Source organism: Pseudophryne corroboree, chromosome 4 (assembly GCF_028390025.1).
Source record: "Pseudophryne corroboree isolate aPseCor3 chromosome 4, aPseCor3.hap2, whole genome shotgun sequence".
NCBI classification, from domain to species: Eukaryota; Metazoa; Chordata; class Amphibia; order Anura; family Myobatrachidae; genus Pseudophryne; species Pseudophryne corroboree.
The window spans coordinates 268,449,249-268,455,811 of NC_086447.1; the positions used below are offsets into that span (position 1 = coordinate 268,449,249).

The 6,563-nt window shown below is 48.7% G+C and overlaps 1 protein-coding gene across 2 annotated transcripts in view; it reads left to right on the forward strand.

Moving 5' to 3' along the window:
* GMPS (guanine monophosphate synthase) overlaps positions 1-6,563 on the forward strand; it is a 170,924-nt gene that overhangs the window by 725 nt on the left and 163,636 nt on the right. The gene's annotated exons all lie outside the window — the stretch shown is intronic.

Sequence of the window (6,563 nt, forward strand, 5' to 3'; positions counted from 1 at the left end):
TAACACTTTCACACTTGATTAATAAACTCATTGGTTTCATTATTTTCATTATTAATTTTTACATGAATTATATAGAACTAGTCTGCCCTCTAATAAGGCTGCACATACATTGCTTTTTTTGTATTCATTAAAAAGCATGAGAGGGGATGCATTGTGTTCAGCATGTGCTTAGCATGCATTTGTTATGCAGTTGATATACAGTATGGTCAGTCTGTGACCGTAGGATGTTCTTCCCTTCCTCTAGCCCACAGGTTCTCAAACTCGGTCCTCAGGACTCCACACGGTGCATGTTTTGCAGATCTCCTCACAGAATCACAAGTGAAATAATTAGCTCCACCTGTGGACCTTTTAAAATGTGTCAGTGAGTAATTAATACACCTGTGTACTTTCTGGGTTACCTGCAAAACATGCACTGTGTGGGGTCCTGAGGACCGAGTTTGAGAACCACTGCTCTAGCCTATGAAAGTCTGTTGCTTGCAGATGGGTATGTACATTATTGGATGGACTTGTGCAATGCTATGTGTTTAGTGCAGAGAAATGGAGGCAGAAGAGTCTACATTAGTGAGTGTTATTATTAACAGTCGAAGTAACAACTGCAGTGTTTAAATGCACATCTGATTTTAGCTTCTGTATGTGTTAATACTGAATTGTTTATTATTTCTTCTTCAGGGTTCATAGGCTTCACAGGATTACCATGGGGTTTAGGTGGTTTGGAACGAACCGGGCATCAAACAGATAAAGGGTAGTACGGATGGTGTAATGGTTAGCATTACTGCCTTACAGCGCTGAGGTCATGGGATCGATTCCCACCATGGCCCTAACTGTGTGTAGTTTGTATATTCTCCCTGTACTTGCGTGGCTTACTCCGGTTTCCTCCCACAATCCAAAAATATACTGGTAGGTTAATTGGCTCCCAACAAAATTAACCCTAGCGTGAATGTGTGTGCGTGTACATGTGATAGGGAATATAGATTGTAAGCTCCACTGGGGCAGGGACTGATGTGAATGAGCAAATATTCTCTGGAAAGCGCTGCGGAATATGTGTGCGCTATATAAATAACTGGTAATAAATAAAAAAGCTTTTCGGTCCCAGAATGCCCTGGGTTTGCTTGCCTATAACCACTCCCTGCCCCATACAGTTTTGTTCTGGTGCCAGCAGTAGCCGGATGCACCTTTTTTAACAGGAGACTGCTGTTGCAGCCTTAGGGGTATATGCAATTCACGGCGAATCGCGGCAAATTATCGCCGTTTTTTAATTCGACACAATTCGACAGGTGAATTCCGGCAGGTGGCTGCCGGAATTCACCATATTCAATGAAAAACGGATTCGACATTCCCGCGGGCGAAAAACGGCCGATTTGCCGGATTTTGCCGCGATTTTAAAAAACGGGAAAAAACGGGAAAAAATGGCGTGGGGTCCCCCCTCCAAAGCATAACCAGCCTCGGGCTCTTCGAGCTGATCCTGGTTCTAAAAATGCGGGGGGAAATTTGACAGAGGATCCCCCGTATTTTTAAAACCAGCACCAGGCTCTGCGCCTGATGCTGGTGCAAAAAATACGGGGGACAAAAAGAGTAGGGGTCCCCCGTATTTTATACACCAGCATCGGGCTCCACTAGCTGGACAGATAATGCCACAGCCGGGGGTCACTTTTATACAGTGCCCTGCGGCCGTGGCATTAAATATCCAACTAGTCACCCCTGGCCGGGGTACCCTGGGGGAGTGGGGACCCCTTCAATCAAGGGGTCCCCCCCCCCCCAGCCACCCGAGGGCCAGGGGTGAAGCCCGAGGCTGTCCCCCCCCCCATCCAATGGCTGCGGATGGGAGGCTGATAGCCTTGAGAAAAATGACAATAATATTGTTTTTTCCAGTAGTACTACAAGTCCCAGCAAGCCTCCCCCGCAAGCTGGTACTTGGAGAACCACAAGTACCAGCATGCGGGAGAAAAACGGGCCCGCTGGTACCTGTAGTACTACAGGGAAAAAAATACCCAAATAAAAACAGGACACACACACCGTGACTTGTACAACTTTATTACATACTGCCGACACACATACTTACCTATGTTGACACGAAGCAGTCGGTCCTCTTCTCCAAGTAGAATTCACGGATACCTGAAAATAAAAGATAATTATACTCACCTTCCAGCGTCCAGAGATACATCCACGTCCAGAAAATAATCCAGGTACTTGGCAAAAAAACAAAACGCAATGACCCGATCCTGTGGACTGAAAGGGGTCCCATATTCACACATGAGACACCTTTCCCCGAATGTGCCGGGACCCCACGTGACTCCTGTCTGAGGTCCCTTCAGCCAATCAGGAGGCGCTACTACGTGGCGCTCACCTGATTGGCTGTGCGCTGTCTGTGCTGTGACAGCGCATCGCAAAGCCTCTCCATTATATTCAATGGTGGGAACTTTGCCGTCAGCGGGGGGGTTACCCGCGGTCAGCCGCTGACCGGCGGGTGACCCCACCGCTAGCCGCAAAGTTCCCACCATTGAAAGTAATGGAGAGGCTTTGCGATGCGCTGTCAGCTCAGACGCGCAAAAAGCCAATCAGCAGAGTGCAAGGACGTTGCACTCGCTCATTGGCTGAAGAGACCTTTCTGTGACAGCTGTCACATAGAGGTCTCTGCATTCGGGGAAAGGTGTCTCGTGTGAATATGGGACCCCTTTCAGTCCGCTGGCACGGGTATTTGCGTTTTGTTTTTTTGCCAAGTACCTGGATTATTTTCTGGACGTGGATGTATCTCTGGACGCTGGAAGGTGAGTATAATTATCTTTTATTTTCAGGTATCCGAGGATTCTACTTGGAGAAGAGGACCGACTGCTTCGTGTCAACATAGGTAAGTATGTGTGTGTCGGCAGTATGTAATAAAGTTGTACAAGTCACGGTGTGTGTGTCCTGTTTTTATTTGGGTATTTTTTTTCCAGTAGTACTACAGGTACCAGCGGGCCCGTTTTTCTCCCGCATGCTGGTACTTGTGGTTCTCCAAGTACCAGCTTGCGGGGGAGGCTTGCTGGGACTTGTAGTACTACTGGAAAAAACAATATTCTTGTCATTTTTCTCAAGGCTATCAGCCTCCCATCCGCAGCCCATTGGATGGGGGGGGACAGCCTCGGGCTTCACCCCTGGCCCTTGGGTGGCTGGGGGGGGGGACCCCTTGATTGAAGGGGTCCCCACTCCCCCAGGGTACCCCGGCCAGGGGTGACTAGTTGGATATTTAATGCCACGGCCGCAGGGCGCTGTATAAAAGTGACCCCCGGCTGTGGCATTATCTGTCCAGCTAGTGGAGCCCGATGCTGGTGTATAAAATACGGGGGACCCCTACTCTTTTTGTCCCCCGTATTTTTCGCACCAGCATCAGGCGCAGAGCCCGGTGCTGGTTTTAAAAATACGGGGGAACCCCTGTCAATTTCCCCCCCGCATTTTTAGAACCAGGACCAGCTCGAAGAGCCCGAGGCTGGTTATGCTTTGGAGGGGGGACCCCACGCCATTTTTTTCAGGGATTTTACCATTCCATCCAAAAAAAAATATATATATATTCTTTTTAAAAATATATAAATAATACTTGTGCCTCCAAAAAAGACAAACCAAGTACCTAATCCCTTCTAATATAAATAGATATGATATTACCAAGAAAAAAAAACACAAAAAAAAACATGTTTTCTCTATCGTCCTAGTGGATGCTGGGGTTCCTGAAAGGACCATGGGGAGTAGCGGCTCCGCAGGAGACAGGGCACAAAAAGTAAAGCTTTTCCAGATCAGGTGGTGTGCACTGGCTCCTCCCCCTATGACCCTCCTCCAGACTCCAGTTAGATTTTTGTGCCCGGCCGAGAAGGGTGCAATCTAGGTGGCTCTCCTAAAGAGCTGCTTAGAAAAAGTTTAGCTTAGGTTTTTTATTTTACAGTGAGTCCTGCTGGCAACAGGATCACTGCAACGAGGGACTGAGGGGAGAAGAAGTGAACTCACCTGCGTGCAGGATGGATTGGCTTCTTGGCTACTGGACATCAGCTCCAGAGGGACGATCACAGGTACAGCCTGGATGGTCACCGGAGCCGCGCCGCCGGCCCCCTTGCAGATGCTGAAGTCAGAAGAGGTCCAGAATCGGCGGCTGAAGACTCCTGCAGTCTTCTAAAGGTAGCGCACAGCACTGCAGCTGTGCGCCATTTTCCTCTCAGCACACTTCACACGCAGTCACTGAGGGTGCAGGGCGCTGGGGGGGGGCGCCCTGGGAGGCAAATGTAACCTATATAAAGGCTAAAAATACCTCACATATAGCCCCCAGAGGCTATATGGAGATATTTAACCCCTGCCTGGATTCACTAAATAGCGGGAGACGAGCCCGCCGGAAAAGGGGCGGGGCCTATCTCCTCAGCACACGGCGCCATTTCCTCTCACAGCTCCGCTGGTCAGGACGGCTCCCAGGTCTCTCCCCTGCACTGCACTACAGAAACAGGGTAAAACAGAGAGGGGGGGCAAATTTATGGCGATATTTTGATATATATAAAGCAGCTATAAGGGAGCACTTATTATAAGGCTATCCCTGTTATATATAGCGCTTTTGGTGTGTGCTGGCAAACTCTCCCTCTGTCTCCCCAAAGGGCTAGTGGGTCCTGTCTTCGTTAGGAGCATTCCCTGTGTGTCTGCTGTGTGTCGGTACGTGTGTGTCGACATGTATGAGGACGATATTGGTGTGGAGGCGGAGCAATTGCCAAATATGAGGATGTCACCCCCTAGGGAGTCGACACCAGAATGGATGCCTTTATTTATGGAACTACGGGATAGTGTCAACACGCTAAAGCAGTCGTTTGACGACATGAGACGGCCGGACAATCAATTAGTGCCTGTCCAGGCGACTCAAACACCGTCAGGGGCTGTGAAACGCCCTTTGCCTCAGTCGGTCGACACAGACCCAGACACAGGCACTGACTCCAGTGGTGACGGTGACGAATCAACCGTATTTTCCAGTAGGGCCACACGTTATATGATTTTGGCAATGAAGGAGGCGTTACATTTAGCTGATACTACAGGTACCACTAAACAGGGTATTATGTGGGGTGTGAAAAAACTACCTATAGTTTTTCCTGAATCAGAAGAATTAAATGACGTGTGTAATGAAGCGTGGGTTGCCCCTGATAAAAAGCTGATAATTTCAAAGAAATTATTGGCATTATACCCTTTCCCGCCAGAGGTTAGGGAGCGCTGGGAAACACCTCCTAGGGTGGACAAGGCGCTAACACGCTTATCTAAACAAGTGGCGTTACCCTCTCCTGAGACGGCCGCACTTAAAGATCCATCAGATAGGAGGATGGAAAATATCCAAAAAAGTATATACACACATGCAGGTGTTATACTACGACCAGCTATAGCGACTGCCTGGATGTGCAGTGCTGGGGTAGTTTGGTCAGAGTCCCTGATTGAAAATATTGATACCCTGGACAGGGACAATATTTTACTGTCGTTAGAACAAATAAAGGATGCATTTCTTTATATGCGTGATGCACAGAGGGATATCTGCACACTGGCATCACGGGTGAGTGCTATGTCCATTTCGGCCAGAAGAGCTTTATGGACGCGACAGTGGACAGGCGATGCGGATTCAAAACGACATATGGAAGTTTTGCCGTATAAAGGGGAGGAGTTATTTGGAGTCGGTCTATCAGATTTGGTGGCCACGGCTACAGCCGGGAAATCCACCTTTCTACCTCAAGTCACTCCCCAACAGAAAAAGGCACCGACTTTTCAACCGCAGCCCTTTCGTTCCTTTAAAAATAAGAGAGTAAAGGGCTATTCATATCTGCCACGAGGCAGAGGTCGAGGGAAGAGACAGCAACAGGCAGCTCCTTCCCAGGAACAGAAGCCTTCCCCGGCTTCTACAAAAGCCTCAGCATGACGCTGGGGCTTCTCAAGCGGACTCGGGGACGGTGGGTGGTCGTCTCAAAAATTACAGCGCGCAGTGGGCTCACTCGCAGGTAGATCCCTGGATCCTGCAGATAATATCTCAGGGGTACAGGTTGGAATTAGAGACAGATCCACCTCGCCGTTTCCTGAAGTCTGCTTTACCAACGTCCCCCTCCGAAAGGGAGACGGTTTTGGAAGCCATTCACAAGCTGTACTCTCAGCAGGTGATAGTCAAGGTACCTCTTCTACAACAAGGGAAGGGGTATTATTCCACTCTTTTTGTGGTACCGAAGCCGGATGGCTCGGTAAGGCCTATTCTAAAGCTGCCGTTCGGATTGTCCACGGCACCTCGGGTCTTTACAAAGGTAATGGCCGAGATGATGATTCTTCTTCGAAGAAAAGGCATATTAATTATCCCATACTTGGACGATCTCCTAATAAGGGCAAGGTCCAGAGAACAGCTAGAGATGGGATTAGCACTGTCTCAAGAAGTGCTAAAACAGCACGGGTGGATTCTGAATATTCCAAAATCCCAGTTAATGCCGACAACTCGTCTGCTGTTCCTAGGGATGATTCTGGACACGGTTCAGAAAAAGGTTTTTCTCCCGGAGGAAAAAGCCAAGGAGTTATCCGAGCTTGTCAGGAACCTCCTAAAACCA